At 43.7% G+C, this 20,366-nt stretch overlaps 1 protein-coding gene across 1 annotated transcript in view; it reads right to left on the bottom strand.

The window, feature by feature from the left end:
• The window catches only part of LOC126986792 (uncharacterized), a 255,802-nt gene that overhangs the window by 78,773 nt on the left and 156,663 nt on the right, over window positions 1–20,366 (bottom strand). The gene's annotated exons all lie outside the window — the stretch shown is intronic.

Here is a 20,366-nt window from a genome sequence, read left to right as displayed (position 1 = left end):
CCATAAGTTTATTCTGCCAGGCATTTCTTCTCTCTATGTAATAACTTCACTCTCGCCTCTCTTCACATTCAATATCCATGTTCTTTTCCTCCTTGGCTGATTCTGGTTCATTCTCCTTCACTCTGTTCAAGGTTCTGTAATAGTTCACTTCTGCTCCATAACTTTATTCTGCCTGGCATTTCTTCTCTCTATGTAATAACTTCACTCTCGCCTCTCTTCACATTCTATATCCATGTTCTTTTCCTCCTTGGCTGATTCTGGTTCATTCTCCTTCACTCTCTTCAAGGTTCTGTAATAGTTCACTTCTGCTCCATAACTTTATTCTGCCTGGCATTTCTTCTCTGTTTAAATCTAACTTCACTCTCGCCTCTCTTCACATTCAATATCCATGTTCTTTTCCTCCTTGGCTGATTCTGGTTCATTCTCCTTCACTCTGTTCAAGGTTCTGTAATCGTTCACTTCTGCTCCATAAGTTTATTCTGCCTGGCATTTCTTCTCTCTATGTAATAACTTCACTCTCGCCTCTCTTCACATTCAATATCCATGTTCTTTTCCTCCTTGGCTGATTCTGGTTCATTCTCCTTCACTCTGTTCAATCTGCTCCATAACTTTATTCTGCCTGGCATTTCCTCTCTTTATGTCAATCTAGCTTCACTCTCTCCTCTCTTCACATTCTATCTCCTGGTTTCTCTTCTTCCTTGACTGATAATAGTTCACTTCTGCTCCATAACTTTATTCTGCCTGGCATTTCTTCTCGATGTAAATTTAGCTTCACATTCTATATCCATGTTTTTTTCCCCCTTGCAGATTCGGGTTCATCCTCCTTTTCACTGTTCAAACTTTTGCAGTGGTTCAGTTCTGTTCCTAAACTTTACTCCTTCTAGCAAGTCTTCTCTTTACGTAACTTCAACTCCACGGCACACAGTATATCTCCGTGATTCTCTTCTCCCTGACAAGCTCGTGTTCACTCTTCTTCTCCCTGCTAATGTTCTGTAATGGTTTAGATCTGCTCCCTAACTTAAATACTCTCTGGCAATTCTTCTCTCTGTATATTTAACTTCATTTAAGACCCCCTTCACACAAGACTATCTATTTCTGTTGAGCTTATTTTCCCCTCGGTTCATGGTTCGTATTTTAAAGTTCTCCCAAAACAACTTTCTTCCATTGTTATTTTCTTATTCTCTGGCAATTCTCTTTCTGTATATTTAACTTCATTTACGACTCCCATTCACAGAGTCTATCTATTTCTGTTGAGCTTATTTTCCCCTCGGTTCATGGTTCGTATATTCAAGTTCTCCTCCCAAAACAACTTTCTTCCATTGTTATTTTCTTATTCTCTGGCAATTCTCTTTCTGTATATTTAACTTCATTTACGACTCCCATTCACACTGTCTATCTATTTCTGTTGAGCTTATTTTCCCCTCGGTTCATGGTTCGTATTTTAAAGTTCTCCCAAAACAACTTTCTTCCATTGTTATTTTCTTATTCTCTGGCAATTCTCTTTCTGTATATTTAACTTCATTTACGACCCCATTCACACTGTCTATCTATTTCTGTTGAGCTTATTTTCCCCTCGGTTCATGGTTTGTATATTAAAGTTCTCCTCCCAAAACAACTTTCTTCCATTAAGTTTTTTTCTAATTCTCTGGCAATTCTCTTTCTGTATATTTAACTTCATTTACGACCCCATTCACAGAGTCTATCTATTTCTGTTGAGCTTATTTTCCCCTCGGTTCAAGGTTCGTATTTTAAAGTTCTCCCAAAACAACTTTCTTCCATTGTTATTTTCTTATTCTCTGGCAATTCTCTTTCTGTATATTCAACTTCATTTACGACTCCCATTCACACTGTCTATCTATTTCTGTTGAGCTTATTTTCCCCTCGGTTCATGGTTCGTATTTTAAAGTTCTCCCAAAACAACTTTCTTCCATTGTTATTTTCTTATTCTCTGGCAATTCTCTTTCTGTATATTTAACTTCATTTACGACTCCCATTCACACAGTCTGTCTATTTCTGTTGAGCTTATTTTCCCCTCGGTTCAAGGTTCGTATATTAAAGTTCTCCCAAAACAACTTTCTTCCATTGTTATTTTCTTATTCTCTTTCTGTATATTCAACTTCATTTACGACTCCCATTCACACTGTCTATCTATTTCTGTTGAGCTTATTTTCCCCTCGGTTCAAGGTTCGTATATTCAAGTTCTCCTCCCAAATAACTTTCTTCCATTAAGTTCTTTTCTTCTTCTTCTTCTTTTAACTATTGCGTATTTACTTCCCTTTGCACTGTCTCCATCCCATCTCTACCCTCCTCGTTTCTCCTCTCCCTCACAGATCAATGGTCACGCCCCTCCTCCCCCATTCTTTAGCCATATGGTCCTCAACTCTCCTCTCTGTATGGTGCCGGGTGCTAACTGGCATGGTGCGTACGATATGGTGGTTAACTTCTTCCATTTTGTACGCTATCATCGCTATCTGGGTGTGTTTTGTTGCTCCAGTGTCTTTCTCCTCCTCTTCTTTCTTCTTCATCTCCATTGTTATTTGCCTCTATTGATCTCCTCCTCCTCTTCCTCCTCCTCCTCCTCCTCGTCGCCCCCTTCTCCCTATTCCCTTCGCCTCCATTAATCCTTATCATCCTCCCCTTCCTCCCATCACAACTTCCCATCACAGTGTACAATAAACATTCATGAGGGTTGTCCACTTTTTTGTCTCCTTCCCTCTGTCTATGTCTGTCTGGAAGCATGTAAGTATGTGTGTATGTATGTGTGTGTGTGTGTGTGTGTGTGTGTGTGTGTGTGTGTGTGTGTGTGTGTCTAGTGTCTACGTCTGTCTCTCTCTCTCTCTCTCTCTCTCTCTCTCTCTCTCTCTCTCTCTCTCTCTCTCTCTCTCTCTCTCTCTCTCTCTCTCTCTCTCTCTCTCTCACTACAGTTTTGAGGCCTCAGCGTAAATTCTTATCAGTTTGGGGTCATAATCCCCTCTCTCTCTCTCTCTCTCTCTCTCTCTCTCTCTCTCTCTCTCTCTCTCTCTCTCTCTCTCATTTTTCTTTCTTATTCTACTCTCCGTTATTCTTTTGTTTTACTCTCTCTCTCTCTCTCTCTCTCTCTCTCTCTCTCTCTCTCTCTCTCTAGCCAACGCATCATGATTTATTTATTAACCTCAAAACTATTCAAACTTGGGACCAATTATTTCGGGGACACACACACACACACACACACACACACACACACACACATACACGCACACGCACACACACACACACACGCACACAATGGCGTCACGGACCAAATAATTACTTCGTTGGAGAAAGAAAAAAAGGAGGAAAGAAAAAAAAATGGTAGAGAAAAAAATATATAAAACCGCGATGTGAGTGAAACTGTGGGAACGAGAGAGAGAGAGAGAGAGAGAGAGAGAGAGAGAGAGAGAGAGAGAGAGAGAGAGAGAGAGAGAGAGAGAGAGAGAGAGAGAGAGAGAGAGATTAAAAAGAAAAAAAATGAATGAGAGAAAATAGATTAAAAGGAAAAAAAGAATGAATGAGAGAGAGAGAGAGAGAGAGAGAGAGAGAGAGAGAGAGAGAAGGGAAGGGGAGGAAAGATTCTACGGTAGATAACGTAACACTACCTTCCCTCGTTTTACCTCCTCCTCCTCCTCCTCCTCCTCTTCCTCCCTTCTCCCCTATTTCTACCTCCTCCTGATGATCTCTCCTTTTCCTCCACGATTCTTTCTCCCTCAAGCCTCCTCCTCTTTTATTTTTCATTCCCTCCCTTCTTCTTTCCATTTTCAACATCCCTTTTCTCCTCTCTTCCTTCCTTCTATCTTCTTCCATTCTTCCTTCCTTCCTTTCCTTTCATTGACCCTTCTCCTTCACCGTCTCTCCCTCCTTACCTCCTTCCTACGTTATCTTCCTCCACAGCTTCCCTCCCTTCTTCATTCTTCCTCCCTGGCCCTTCCCTTCCTTCCTTCTTTCTTCCTTAAGCCCTTACGCCCGTCAGCCTTTCCTTCCTTCTTTCCTTTCTTTTCTCAACTCTCCTAACTGTCCTTCTCCTCCTCTTCCTTCTTCCCTTATCCCTTACGCCTCTCAGCCGTTCCTTCCCTCTCTCCTTTCTTTTCTCCCCTAACTGTCCTCCTACTCCTCCTCTTCCTCTTCCTTCCTTCCTTTTTTGCATACCTATCTACTTCCCGTCTTCGCCTCCTTTCTTCTATCCATCCATCCTTCCCCCCTCTCCTCCCCCCCCCCTCAGCTCCCCAGGTAAGGCTTCTTTTGTACTAATTTCCCTGAAGAAAGCGATGAGCCCTCAAGAGGAACAACGTGTCTTTGTCGAGCCTGGAGAGGAGGAGGAAGAGGAGGAGGAGGAGGAGGTTGCTAAGTAGGAGGCCATGTAAGGGTGATGGGTAAGGAGGAAGCAGAGAAGGCAGAGGATAAGGAGGAGGAGGAGGAGGAGGAGGAGGATGGGTGTGAGAAGGGAGACGAAGGGTGAGTATGTGTAATGAGGACGGTAAGTAGCAGGATGAGTCTCTCTCTCTCTCTCTCTCTCTCTCTCTCTCTCTCTCTCTCTCTCTCTCTCTCTCTCTCTCTCTCTCTCTCATATTTTGCTTAGTGGCGAAGAAGAAGAAGAAGCAGAAGATAAAACAAGTAGAAGAAAAAGAAGAGAAGAAAAAGGAGAGGAAGAGGAAAAAGTAGGAGGAGGAGGAGGAGGAGGAGGAGGAGGAGACGTTGCAAATTAAAAAAAAAAGGAAGAGGAGGAGGAGGAGGGAGAAAGAAAAAGACCAACAACAACAACAACAAGAACAAGAAAAAACAAAAGATGAAGAAAAGAAGAAAAGTATAAAAAATAAGAAAAAAATGGAGTTAGCAAAAACTTTAAAAAAATAAATAAATAAATAAACAAGAATATAACACGAGAACGAGGAGAACAAGATCGAGACAAGGAGGAGGAGGAGGAGGAGAACGCAGACCAGACGAAGAGGAGGAGGAGGAGGAGGAGGAGGAGGAGGGCTTCGGGGTAAGTAGGATGAATGGGTAGCAAGAAGAATAACAGTGTGGCGAGTGTAAGTAGGAAGTGTGGCGTCTGTTTAATTTACCACACACACACACACACACACACACACACACACACACTCACTCACACACACAGATGAGGGCAAGGTTCCAGACGCTATCGTTAAATACAGACAGGCAAGATACCGTACACACAACTTAGAATATATACAAGAGCAGAAAAGTGTATAAATAAAGATAAATAAAACTATAACACTATGGAGAAGAAGAAGAAGAGGAAGAAAAGGAAGAAGGAGGAGGAGAAGAAGAAAAAGAAGAAGAAGAAGACGAAAGAGGAGAAGGACAAGAAGATGAAAAGAAGAAGAGGGGAAGAAAGAGAAGAAAATTTTATAATGTTGACAAGATAGAAAGAGACATGCAAATCTATTATTCTAGGGACACACACACACACACACACACACACACACACACACACACACACACACACACAAACACACACACACACACACGAATGTAAACACTGCCAAGGACAACACACACACACACAGACAGCCAAACAAAAACGCGCCAGACGCCACACACACACACACACACACACTCTTATCAAGCGGGCCATTACAGTTAAAGACCTAATTTACATAGACAGGGAGCTAGCATGTAGTCACCACCACCACCACCATCATCACCACCACCACCACCATCACCATCACAAATACACACTTAACTATTATTATTATTATTATTATTATTATTATTATTATATATTACATTTCTTCCTCCTCTCTCTCTCCTCTTTCCCTTCCCTTCCTCAGGTCATGCATCGCCCCTTCCCAACCCTTCCTTACCCCTTACCCTCCCCTCCCCCCTCTATCATCAGGAGTGTGTGTGTGTGTGTGTGTGTGTGGCTCGTGGGGGGGGCCGGAAGTGGGGGGGGGGAGTGTGCAGTGAGGTGGAACATCTGACCTCCTCCTCCTCCTCTTTTCCTTCAACCGGTGAGAAAGAGGGAGGAAAGAGAGGGAAGGAGGGAGAGAGTGAGGAATGGAGGGTGGGTCAAGAGGAGGAGGAGGAGGAGGAGGAGTCTGTCGGTCTCCCCCAGTCATTCATTGTGTGGTCTGGTCTGGTCACCCTCCTCCTCCTCCTCCTCCTCCTCATTCTTTCTCCTCTTCCCTTCCTTTTCCCTCCACCACCACCACCACCAGGATGTTGAGTGCAAGCCGCGGCACCACTGTAGAAATCATCACCATCAACACCACCGCTATTATTACCGTCACCATCATTACAGTTGTTAGGGTAATGCGTTTAATAAGAGGATTTGGGACTTTTAATAATCACCACAACCACCATCACCACCTCAATCACCATCCAAATCTTTCCCACGGTGTTATTTCTTAGTTCGTCATCATCACCATCATCACCATCACCACCACCACTTCCATCACCATCATTTTTATTTCCACGGTGTTATTTCTTAGTTCGTCATAACCACCACCACGATTATCACCTTCACCGTCATCATCATCATCATCACCACCACCACCACCACGACCATCACCTTCACCGTCATCATCATCACCACCACCACCACGACCATCACCATCACCGTCATCACCACCACCAACAGCAACATAAACAAACATCACCACTATGGCAACACTCATGGTGGTGGTGGTGGTGGTGATGATGATGGTGGTGTTGATGGTGGTGGTGACGCAAAAACATGTGAGCATCGCCTCCGTGACAAAACTATTTCATGCAAAGATTGTTAATTAGATCATTATCATTATTATTATTATTATTATTATTATTATTATTATTATTATTATTATCATATTTTTGCACTTTAATTACATATAGATGAGAGAGAGAGAGAGAGAGAGAGAGAGAAACGCATTAAAATTCTCACATCAGATGGGGTAAGGAGGAGGAGGAGGAGGAGTCTGGGATGGGATGAGAAAGCAAGGAAGAGGAACAGGACAGGATGGGATGGGAAGGTAAGAGAGAGAGAGAGAGAGAGAGAGAGAGAGAGAGAGAGAGAAGAAGCAGTCCTTTCCTCTGAGGATTAGAGGGATTGTGGGTAGCAGAGAGAGAGAGAGAGAGAGAGAGAGAGAGAGAGAGAGAGAGAGAGAATATAACGGATGGTTTCCCTCCTATTCTTCCTCCCTCCTCATTCCAGTTCCTCCTTCCCTCCCTCTTCCTTTTCTTCTTATTCTTCCTCCTCTTCCTCCTTGGCTTCAAACTGTTCCTCTTTATCTTTTCCTCCTCCTCCTCCTCCTCCTATACAAATCTTCCTCTACATGTTGAACAATTTTGCTTTACAATTCCAGAGGAGGAGGAGGAGGAGGAGGAGGAGGAGGAGGAGGAAGACCACCAATCAGCGACCGACTGAATGTAAACACCAATGTAATGTTTGGTGGCGTGTGCGTGTGTGTGTGTGTGTGTGTGTGTGATGCGGGCGCTACATTGATCACACACACACACACACACAAACTAGCATGTTGATGGTAAATAACTGCGTTGATATCATTTCCAACTTTAATCATTCTCTCTCTCTCTCTCTCTCTCTCTCTCTCTCTCTCTCTCTCTCTCTCTCTCTCTCTCACACACACACACGTGACTTAGCAAACCACTCTTGCGAAACTTATCAAATAAAACTAAAAAGAATATAATAAGATAACGAAATAAAATAATAATAATAATAATAATAATAATAATGATAACAATAATGGTCATAATTTCATCGTAAACCATAATTATTTTTTTTTATTGTGTGTGAAATGCTAAAGCGCTTGTGTGTGTGTGTGTGTGTGTGTGTGTGTGTGTGTGTGTGTGTAGTTTTTAATGTCTTTCCCATCTGTAGAATTTCGCGATTATACATAACTCTCTCTCTCTCTCTCTCTCTCTCTCTCTCTCTCTCTCTCTCTCTCTCTCTCTCTCTCCTTCTTTGTCCTCACCTGCTCTTCCCTCATTCCTTTCCTCCACTCCAGTTCTCTTCCTCCGGCCCTCCTCCTCTTCTTCCTCTATCTTTCTTTTCCTCCAGTTTTTATTCTTTCCCTTTCTCTCCCCCGCCTCCTCCTCCTCCTTATTCTTCCTTCAGCTTTCTTCCGCTTTTTATTCTTCCTCTTCCTGTCCTTTCTCCTCCTCCTCCTCCTATTCCTCTTCAGTCTCGTCCTGTCCTACATTTTTTTTCTTCCTCCTTTCTCCTTCCTTCTCTCTTCCCTTCTGTTCCCACCCACCCCTCTCTCTCTCTCTCTCTCTCTCTCCACGGTAACCTCAACTATCCCCCCTCCCCATCTCTTCTCTCCCTCCTCCCACTGTTTCCTCTCCCCCTCCTCCCTTCTTACCTTCATGTCCTTACCCTCCTACCTCTCCTGTTACCCACCCCAGCTGTCTCTCCTTCCTTTCATCTCATATCCCTCTCCCCTTTCTCCTCTTCCTCCCCAAGCTGTTCCTATTCTCCTTTCCTTCTTCCTTCCTTCTACTCCCCTATCTCCCTTTCCTCCCCAGCGGGTATCACGTTGGTCGCCGCATTAATGTAACTTTTCTGAAAGGGAGAATTCATTGAACGAGAGCGAGGCGCGGCGACGAGGCGACGACGAAGAGCTCCAAATAATTGTGTATACATGGCGAGCGTGACCAACGGTGCCAGATTCTCGTACTCAGCCGATTATATTTCCCGACTTCCTACCCCTAAACTGTTTTCTGGGCTCCAATAACGAAACCCATTTATAGTTATCGTTAAAAGTTAGATCCTAATGTTTCTTGGCAATAGTTAGACGTCAGAAACCAGTAAATACTATGCTCTGAGTACGACAATCTGGCAACGGTGCGCGTGACTCCTGGCGGGAAGACTTGTGTCCCAGGGTAGAGCTTGACTGTGCCTGAGTGAGTGGCTGACTGGATGACTGGATGCTTGTGAGACTGAGTGACTGTGTGGCTGACTGACTGGATGATTGTGAGACTGGGTGACTGTGTGGCTGGCTGACTGGATGACTGAGACTGGCTGATTGGATGATTGAGACTGGATGATTGTGAGACTGGCTGACTGTAAGACTGGCTGACTGTGAGGCTGGCTGACTGGATGATTGTGAGACTGGATGATTGTGAGACTGGATGACTGTGAGACTGGCTGACTGTGAGGCTGGCTGACTGGATGATTGAGACTGGCTGACTGGATGACTGTGAGACTGGCTGACTGGATGATTGTGAGACTGGCTGACTGGATGATTGTGAGACTGGCTGACTGGATGACTGAGACTGGCTGACTGGATGACTGAGACTGGCTGACTGGATGATTGTGAGGCTGGCTGACTGGATGATTGAGACTGGATGACTGTGAGGCTGGCTGACTGGATGATTGAGACTGGCTGACTGGATGACTGTGAGACTGGCTGACTGGATGATTGTGAGACTGGCTGACTGGATGATTGTGAGACTGGCTGACTGGATGATTGTGAGACTGGCTGACTGGATGATTGTGAGACTGGCTGACTGGATGACTGAGACTGGCTGACTGGATGATTGTGAGGCTGGCTGACTGAGTGGATGCATGGTTGGCTGATTTTGTGGTTGACTGAGCGTTTAGGTGGCTGATTGTGTGGTTAACTGCCTGACTGTTTCGTAGACTGACTGACAGAAGGATGGACCGACTAACTGACTGTGTGACTGATCGGTTGGATGACTGACTGGCTGCATATGTGACTGTATGACTGACTACCTAACTGTATTACTGACTGATTCTCTCTCTCTCTCTCTCTCTCTCTCTCTCTCTCTCTCTCTCTCTCTCTCTCTCTCTCTCAAATAACGAGGCGAGCGGAGGAAACGAGGGAATAAGGAACAATAAAGACGAAAGGAGGAAAATGAGAGGAAGAGACGAATAAGGAAACCACTAAAACAAGAGGAAAGGAGGAAGAGGAAAAGAGGAAGAGAGAGGGGAAAAGGAAGGCGAGGAGGAGTCTCACTTCCTCCTCGCAAGAGAATAGGAGGAGGAGGAGGAGGAGGAGGAAGCTTTCTCTTACCCTCTTCCTCCAGCGCAGTACCGAGGCAGTCACTCCTCCTCCTCCCCGTCTTCCTCTTCCTCCTCCTCCTCCTCCCCAAGAGTTGCTACACCAATTCCAAGATTAAAATATTTGAATAGGTGGAAAAGAGATCACGGGCGCATATTCGTATACCCGCACTACTTGAGATATTAATAACGACGCCAGAGACTCTCCCAGCGAAAAAAAAAACAGCAAAAAAATAAAAATTAAATACAAGCAAAAAGAAAATAAATATATAAGTAATGATTAATTAATGGATTACTTGATTCTGAGGTCGATGAGAGAGAGAGAGAGAGAGAGAGAGAGAGAGAGAGAGAGAGAGAGAGAGAGAGAGAGAGAGAGAGCAAATTATGAAAAGCTACTTGATTCTAAAAACCTCAACTAATAGGTTCCGGCCACAGCACACTTTTCTTTCATTTTCTTACGAGAGAGAGAGAGAGAGAGAGAGAGAGAGAGAGAGAGAGAGAGAGAGAGAGTTTAAAAAAGACCGCATGAAACAAAAAAATGAGCGAAAACAATGAAAGAATGAAGGAAGGAAGGAATGAAGGAAAGAAAAAATAAGAGGAGAAAAAGATTAGGAAAAAAATCACTAATGAGTTTATAAAAAAAGCAAATAAATGAAAAACGGACAAAAAAAGAGAAAAGAGAGAGAGAGAGAGAGAGAGAGAGAGAGAGAGAGAGAGAGAGAGAGAGAGAGAGAGAGAGAGAGAGAGAACGAATGACTGACTAAACTAATAACAAAGAATAAATACATAGAAATAAGGCAAAAAAAAAAAAAAATATCACCAATGCAGTCACTCTGGTTTCTCATTAATCATGGAACAGACTTTTCCTTCTTAACAATCTTGGGACCTAACAGCTTAAGTAAATAAGTAAGAAAGGGGGGGTGGGGGTGGCCAGGCTGGGTGGGGACTATATACTACACTACTACTACTACTACTACTACTACTACTACTATACCTACTTAAACAGGACAGTAAGGGAGACTACTTATAGGGAAAATAATAGATAGATAGATAGATAGATAGAAAGCAGGCAGGAGGCAGCTCAAGGGAAAGAATGATAAAGAAAGAAAGGAAAAAGGAAAGAGAAAGAAAGAAAGAAAGAAAGGAAGCAGGAAGCAGCTCAAGGGTAAAAGTAATAAAGATAGAAAGAAAAAAGAAAATACGAAAGAAAGGAAGCAGGAGGCAGCGCAAGGGAAAAAAAATAATAAAGAAAAAAGAAAAGAAAGAGAAAAATAAAGTCTGCCACACGTTGCCAAATATCTCCAAAAGTTGCCAACATGAGAAGACAACAAGACGAAACAAGAAAAAAGGAAATCAATGACGCATCTCCACGACTATGATACGAGAGAGAGAGAGAGAGAGAGAGAGAGAGAGACCTTTAGCCTAAAAACTAGTGCCGCCATATAGTGTAATGTTATAGGTACTGGGTTAGTGTGTGTGTAAAATGTGTAGAGAGAGAGAGAGAGAGAGAGAGAGAGAGAGAGAGAGAGAGAGAGAGAGAGAGAGAGAGAGAGAGAGAGAGAGAGACCTTTAGCCTAAAAACTAGTGCCGCCATATAGTGTAATGTTATAGGTAGTGGACCCTGATGTAACTAGTGTCTGTGTAAATAAAGAGAGAGAGAGAGAGAGAGAGAGAGAGAGAGAGAGAGAGAGAGAGAGAGAGAGAGAGAGAGAGAGAGAGAGAGAGAGAGAGCACATTGGAAGTTCACCCAGGACCCAATGATAGCTATTCAATAAAGTTTCCATACAAAGAGAAAAAATAAAACTTTCTAACAAGACCATTACCACCACCACCACCACCACCACTATACAATAACCACAACAACAACTACCACCTCAACCACCATCAGTTTCGGTTGTGTTTGTTAATAAGTGAATATAAGAAAGGTTAGGTTAAGTAAGGCTAGTTAGGTTAAGCAAAAAATAAATAAAATGATATAATATGGGCTGGATTAAGTTAGGTTTGCATAGGCTGAGTTAGGTTAGGTTAGGCTAAGCTAGGTTTGATTAGCTTTAGTAAATAAATGAATTCATACAAAAAGGGTTAAGTTAGGTAAGGTTAGATTAGGTCCTCTTTTCTGTAACAATTATATTTCTGTATATATGAAGACATTTGCAACAACCTGTATATTAACTTTTATGTGTATAGCTACAAATTAATTTTATGTAACAAGCTGCAATGATTAAACTCTACATAACTTTGCATCATAAACCATAAAGCTCTTTCATGCAGACAGTTTAATCAGTCTATATACAATGCCTCTATGCCGGGGGAGTGGATTATGTCACTAATTGCTTTTGCATCAAGTATATAAATCAAACTGATGTTATTTCACTTTTTTTTCTGAACAACAAGCGTCTGACCTCAAAACCCAGGATAATGTTGTGTGTTGTTGCTTATGTGGATGTAGGGATTTTTTAACATCAGAGGACCCAGTGTCATGAGCAAAGAAAACAACAACAGGGGAAAAAAAGTACCTATGCAAAACTTCAAAGGACTTCATCACATCGCCAGTTAGTTAAATATATTCACCGGAGCCGCCACCAGCCCACTTGATAACCTACTGTCAAGATAAGCCCTGCACTTGAGAGAAAAATGTGCCACTCTATGTTGGCACCTATTTTTATTTATTTATTTTTTTTACAGCAAAGGAGACAGATCAAGGGCTTAAAAAAAATCAATAATGAAAAAAAAAAGGCCCACTACTTACTGCCCCTAAAAAGATTGGATAGGAGTGGCTGAAAGAGAAGTCAATTTTAGGAGGAGAGGTGTCCTGATACCCTCCTCTTGACATGCCATAATTGACCACAGTCGCAAAACAACCTCAAATTTACTTGCTGCGTCAGTAGGAATCCCTTTTGATACATTGGCATAGCAGCAGTCTTTATGCCTCAGGTGGTCGCAAGGCAAATTGGTTTAACTTCCGATTAAGAAAGGTTGTTTAAGTTTAATTCCCCCCTTCCCATGACTAGATCAATTTCTCATGTGTTCTGAAGAGACAATCCCTGGCATCCCTAGTTACAATAGGAGGAGAGTACCAAGTTAACTCTCCACCCGAAATTGACCTCTTTCTCTCTCTTTACTTTTTAATTTCGTGGGAGCAGTGATTAGCGAGCTTTTTTTTCTCCACTTTTTATTTGTCGCCCTTGAGCTTCTTCCTTTCCTGTAAAAAAATAAATAAATAAATAAATGTGGCATGGAAAACTGAAATACTAACATCACAATGAATCTTCCGCCCCTTTCACACACTCCACTCGCCAAGCATTGATATGAAGAGGACATGGCCAGTCTCTCTTTCGCTAATAACACATACCGACTCCAAGGCACTGAGGGATGGAGGCATAGTGCAGTATTGAAGCGTCTCCGTGATACAGTGGTTAGCGTGCCCAACTACAAATCTGTGGGCCTGGGTTCAAATCCCGGTCGCGGTAAGTCATCTCACATCCCACCCAGCTGTTCATCTTAACTTTTGGGATGGTTGATGAATAGATAACTGGGAAAACCTAGGGAAGGTAAACTGTGGTATCTGTCCTGGGTTAACCCCTTGATGGCAGATTTCCTACAAGAAGACATCACCAAGCTACAGGAATGGAACAAAAAGTGGCTGATACAATTCAATGAAGAAAAATGTAATCCTGCACCTTGGGAGGGGATATCCAGCACAGTGAGGATACCAATACCACAAGGGAAACACTCCACTAACCATCACAGAGGCAGAGAAAGACGTGGGACTATATGGTACCAGGCTACCAGTGAGAGCCAAATCCGTGCCAATCGCAGCGGACATGTTAATGTGTTCTCACCCACCACAGGCTCAAGGGCTAGTGGTACAGAGATGAGCACTGTGGCCATATGCAGCTAATAAAGTTTGCTCCAAAATTTACCCAGTCTGTCGTTTACTTCCTCACATCCAGCAAGAATCAGAACAGCCACCATGAAAAGCACTTGAATCATATTAGTCGCAGTGAATTTAATTTTTATTTGCTATTTGCCGTTCAGTTTTAGTCCATTTCAGGAAATCAGACAGTGGTAACAGCTGCATCCCACCATTCCTTTCACAAACTCAATATATTTCCACCCACTGAAGGCTTTAATTGATTTACTGGGCTATATCTTCTTGGAGCGTCAACCCACAGAGGGGAAAAAAGCAATCAAATCTACTCTTTATCATCATGCTATAATAACCAAAATGTTACCTACTAATTGATTGATAACTACTGTAGAATGAGTAACACAACAGCCCACTTCCTGTTGTCATGATACAAAGGTTAGAGGGAGAGGAGTACAGCTCTTGCCAACAAGTGAGCCATGATTTTGACTGACTCTGGATTAGACAATAATACTGACATCAGGAAAATGATTACTTTGGAAAACTGGCTGAAGTATAAAAAGTTCTTTCTATACGTATATTCAAATCAACGACTCCCAAAATAAAAAAAACAAAATAAAAAATATTATTACTAAATCGATGTTTTGCAAGAGTTCATTAAGCTCAAGTATAAAATGCTCTCTCTACACATACGAATGATTCTCAAAGCAAAAAAATATCAGTGAGTCATTTTGGCAAGCGTTCGTTAACCCGGTAGCTGCGGGGATCATATATCTAATAGGTCCCTCTAAGCGAGAAAAATGAGAAAAAATCATCACTCACATAAACCATTTCCTAATATATATCAACGCATTTGTGATCCGTTTATGTATCATCTATTTTGGAGGGTTTATATCATGGTAAAAATTTGGCCCGTTGCTGGTACACGGAAAAGCCACAGATTCGGCCCGTCGTTGCTACCAGGTTAAGCTTCACGACAAAAAGCATTCTCTGTATACAAATAAATGATTGCCAAAGTACCGTACAAAAAAATATCAATGAATCCTTAGTTTTGTCGACTTCAATTTCATACCTCAGTTCAAGTTTCAAGAGTGGAGGCCTCCCTGATGAGCACTCTAATTGGACAGGTGCACACAGATAGGCAAATGTACTACTCAACCCCCTTAATGCATCTTGAAGTCTGTGAAGCCATGTGTTTGACCCAAAGTAGCTGAGGGTTAGTGCCTGAGCTGTGAGTGAGCCTGGTGGTGGTGTTGATGGTGTTGATGGTGGTGGTGACGTGGTTGCCCTGACTTAGCACAATTAAAATTAGATATGGGATGCAAATGTTTGGTTGTGTTGGTGGTGGTGAACTTATAGTTGTATAATGTATCAGTTCTTTGTTGTCATTTTAGAAGAACGGAAACAGTAACAGACATACACAAAGAGACAGAGATATAGACTTTTATGTTATTATTTTGTAGAGACAGAAACAGTAACAGACAGAGATAGATAAAGACAGATAGATAGACAAACAGATAGACAAACAATACACACACACACACACATCATTTCTTATTACAAAAAATATATCCTCAACAGATGATTATGTGAAATACGTCATACAGCGTGAGAATCCACCTCAAATCTCAGGACTTTCCCTTCCTTTTCCCTTTCACTGGCATTATCTGGTGATGTGCCATTCAATACACGTCAGGCTGGGAGGAACAAAGGAGGCCGCACACCCAACACACTGGTAATGAGGCTTTGTGATATGACTGAACACGCGATACTCCAACACGCAGCTGATCAGGGAAAGTGTAGCGTGAGGCCTCAGTCCTCTCGGCACCCTTTTGTTGGTCTGTTGTGTAAGCCATCAATGTGTCACTGTTGCCTAGTGCTGCACAAAGGAGGCTCCGTGAGATGCTGCTTTATGTTCTTATGACAATCATTCATTTATTTGCTTGTGGCATCTGAATCTTAGAACTTTCTGAAGGGTGCCAATAGCAGAAAGGCCCCCACTGATTCCATCCTTCCTTACAAACTCAGGTACTTCTTCCGTTTCTCTTAGATATTATGTATGCAGCACAGCCACAAGCCAGAAAAGGTAAAGTTGGGGCCATATGCTATTGCTGTGAATGGCCGCGATGTTCATTTCCATCGAACTGGCCCTGGAACCTGTGGTGGGTAAGAGCCCACTACCCCAAGACACAGGGCCAGTGTGACATCCAAGTTACCACAGTTACCATCTCCAGGTATGCATTTATCAACCAGCCTAAAAGGTAGGATGAACAAATGAGTGAGCTGCACACCAACTGCCCAGGCCAGGATTCGAACCCTGGCATGCAGCTTCATAGCTAGGCATGCTAATCACTTCACCACAGAGGCACCTACCCTCCTCATATGAGCTTTGGAGCTCTGGTGACAGATCTTTGAGAATGTCTGGAACCTCACACCCACACACACCCTGGAGCTGGCACAAACCCCCGACTGACACCAGGTACCCATCCACTGCAGGTGACAGGGGGACATATTAGAGGAGGCTACCCATCCATCACCACTTTGTCTGGGAATCAAACCCGAGATCTCTCAGTTGTGAGTGTGCTAACCACCGCTCTGCAAAGCTGTGTGTGTGCAATTTACCTCGCCCTGATCACGAGCTGGACTCGTCCGCCAGCAAGCACCCACCCGATTAGAGCAAGGCTTGTTACAGTCGATCTCTGGGTACTGCCAGACCTTCACACACCACACAATCCTTTTCAGCGGAAAAATTCTAGCCTGAGCGGGGCTTGAACCTACACCTACCAAGCCATGAAGCCCAGCAGTGCAGAGCTTTATCCACTGAGCTATCGAAGCGGTGTGTGTGTGTGTCCACCTGATCACGAGCTGGGCTCATCATCGCCTGCAAGTGTGTGTGTGGGGGTCCCACCGTATTCATTCAATTTTTAAATTGACAAAGGGGTCAAAAGAAAAGCATATAAAATGATATGCTGCTCACACAAAAAAGTGACATGTATAAAAGTGCAAATATGAGTCTATCTTTAGAGTTGTCTTAACACTCAATCTTCACTGAGTTTGTGAAAAGGCAGAAAACAGCAAACTGGAAGGCCACTCACCGGAGACGTCTACAAACCCTTGAAGGAAACAACTGACCAGACACAAGCGAGGACAAAAGATGAGAGGAAGAAGCAGGACAAAGACACACAACTTCTTTGATATGAGAACCATTCAAAAGAGAGTTTGAGATGAAAAATAAAAAAAAAAGAATATTGAACTATTGGATCATTAAGCTGAAAGAAAAGATTGGAGAAGGAAAGGGAGATGAAAGTAATATATACAGATGTAGCAACGGCATAGTTATTATCTGACTAATTCTGATATTCAACAATGTTACCCATTTCCTGAATATAAGAGATTTGAAGTAACTTGTGTGAGAGCGTTGCAAAATTGTTTAGTACATGAACAGTGGAAAAATAGGTACCCCGAGCTGCACGCTAGAAACTCTAAAGACCAAAGAAAAGAAAGCTTGTATTGGAACTGCCTTTGCTACAGTTTCAACAGTCTCTTCGATCACTGTGGCGACTGTGACTGTGTATATCATATGACTTCCAATATACGAGACCTTTGTTTCAACATGATCATATAAAACTGAGTAATGATTTGCGTGATATCCGGGGTGCAGTTCCATAAACATTGAGAGCTGGCAAAAGAGAGATAGCTTTGGGGAAGATTAAAAAAAAATTATATATATGGAGGAAAGGTAATGTTGGGCTTTTTGGTTTCCCCCCTCAATATGTGTGTGTCTTGTCTGACCTTACACAATATATGGAAGGTGTGGCTCAGAGGCTGGGGCTGATGTGGGTTCAAATCCTTGTTGTCAGTTCGCAATATGAAGGGAACTCCACCTTTGCGGTCATCACACACAGCTCATCACTCGTCTTACGGAGCAGTTACGATAGTTCCTGGGGAGTATCTTTTCCTGTGACTGCCAAAAAGTTGATTTCTTTATGATTTGAATATTTGTTTCCCTGTTATATAATTTACTTCTGTTGGATGCATTTTTTTTTTTTTACAGTAGAATTGTATTATTTCTTTCTTTAATTCTGAATTTTCTATATTCTTTTGTGTGTTTTTTCCACAAAGGAGGAAAACATTGGATTTTCTTTCAAATGCTTTTCTGTGGGATTGTCATGACAGTACTTATCCATACTGAATGAGGAGTGAGGTGCCTTGACTCTGTTCATGATTCTCCCTGACACATAACCAGCACATTGTAAGAGGCTCACTTTTATGAACTATCCAGTTGATCAGGAAATACTTGGTTACAAACACTTTTCATAAACAACTCTTGAACTTTATGATTAGATGCTTTACTGTAGTATTTATATTGTTGCCTATTAAAAAAATTCTAACACCATACAAATTATCAAATAAATGACCAGGAAAAATTATTCATTTCAAGTTAAAAACCTGAAGGATGACTAATAAAATAAATATAATTGTACAAATCCCCTTTGTCATAAATCATGTCCATCAAACTACACTTATCCTTTATAATTCCATTGGGAAAGTTGGAAAGTTTCATTTAGTCGGCGCAACATCTGTGGTCATTTGCCGGAGAGAGACAGGAGGGGAAGGAATTATAGGAGAAGGGAACAAACCCCAGGAGACGGGACACAACCCCCGATTAATACCTGGTACCCATTCACTGCTGGGTGGACAGGGGCATAGGGTATTGGAAAAGCCACCCAAATTTTTCCACTCTGCCCAGGAATCGAACCTGGGCTCTCTCGATTGTGAGTCGAGTGTGTTAACCACTACACCACGAAGCCCCCAATTATATTTTAAGCCCATAATGTTTTTCCTCTTGTAAGAATACGATGGCATGTAAGACGACTAGAGTAAATTATTTAGCATCCAGAAAAATAATTGCTACCAGCAGCCGCAATGGTAGTATTCTTAAAGATCATTCCACACGAAACTATTCACCCCTTAACAATGCTGTTCTCATGGTAGCGGCTTAGCAAAAGTCTGTCCATCTCCTCGTCTCCTCCTCCATGAACACTGACGAGTAAAAGACCCTCGTGTTGAGTCTAGTCCGTGAGTCTTCACAAAACACAGGAAGCAACATCAATTCCAATGGTCTATGAATCAACGTCCGGTTATTATGAGGGTAAACGAGCAATTTTAATTCACTACAAGACTGAAAACTCCGACTGTCACACTATGCACAGCTCGTAAAGTAAATTAAAATCATGGCTCTAACAAGGATGTGTTGAGACAGTGTTCTTTATGGCCATAGTTTGTATGACCACACCAGCACACCAAGCACAGCATACATACATACACACACACACAAAAACACACACACACATGACAGCCCACAACACCCACCCTGCCTGACCCCCTCCTCCTGTGCCTACTGCCAGGGGAGGGGGGTCAGGTCGAGGGTTCAAGGCCACCGTCAGTACCTGTGTGGTGTAGGGGTGCGCCGCCAGGTCCACGGCGTCCTGCACGAGCCTCTCCTTGAGCAGGCCGCTGAGCTGGGTGTGCGGCAGGCGCACCAGCTCGGCCCGCCCGGCCTCGTAGGCGTCGAGGTACCTGGCGGGGGTGTTGGTGGCGGCCATGCCCAGGGGCACGGGGGCCGGGGGGTCGCCGGGGGTGGAGGCGGTGGAGCCCGAGCCCCGGGAGGAGCGGGAGGAGCGGCCCCGCGACCCGCTGGAGTTTCTCAAGGAGGAGTGGTCCCGCGAGGCCAATTGTGCCTCCTCCACCGTGAAGTAGACGGAGGCGGCGCCCTCCTCCCGCAGCAGCATGACGGCGTTGAGCAGCGCCGTCCTGTGGCCGGGGTTCACCACGCCGATGGCGTCCAGGTCAGGGGCACCGATCTGTTTGCAGATCTCCAGGTCATCGTAGCCGTTGTCGATGAAGGAATCCGAGTACTGCTCCATTTGGAGGGACCTGAGCCACTCCTCCACTATGGTCTCCTCCATCTCCATCAGTGGGCCCCGCCGGCACTAACACCGCGAACTCATTTCATTAAGGGCGCCCCGGAGGTGTTGGCACGCGCCCGCCCCACGCCCCGCCTGACACTTGACTGTTTACACCGCGGCCCGCCAGCAGAGGGCTCCACGCGGCCCGCTCCCCCCCCCCCCCCGGCACCCCGGCCAGGCACACAACACCTGACTCGCGGCCACCACGCGAAGCACACACACAAAGGTCACGGCGGGGGCAGCCCGTCACGGCGGCGATACACTCCTCCAACAAGACCCCGGCCTGTCACCTCCCCGGAGGCGCACACCATGGAGCTGTCAAACACGACTTACTCAACAAACTGGAACACTGCCGATAATTATTCAAGATTTTGCCATGATATAAAGTCGTACAGCCACGCAGCCGCTGATATCAAGTGCATCTTATCAGTTGTCATCTCAGCAGGAGGCCGAAATTACATCAACCGAAGAAAAGGTTGCCGGCAGCAGCTGTCACCTGAAACACGAGGCTTATATTCACCACAAGTAAACTACA

This window comes from Eriocheir sinensis, chromosome 63 (genome assembly GCF_024679095.1).
Source record: "Eriocheir sinensis breed Jianghai 21 chromosome 63, ASM2467909v1, whole genome shotgun sequence".
NCBI lineage: Eukaryota > Metazoa > Arthropoda > Malacostraca > Decapoda > Varunidae > Eriocheir > Eriocheir sinensis.
This window is presented reverse-complemented; position numbering and strand designations above follow the sequence as displayed.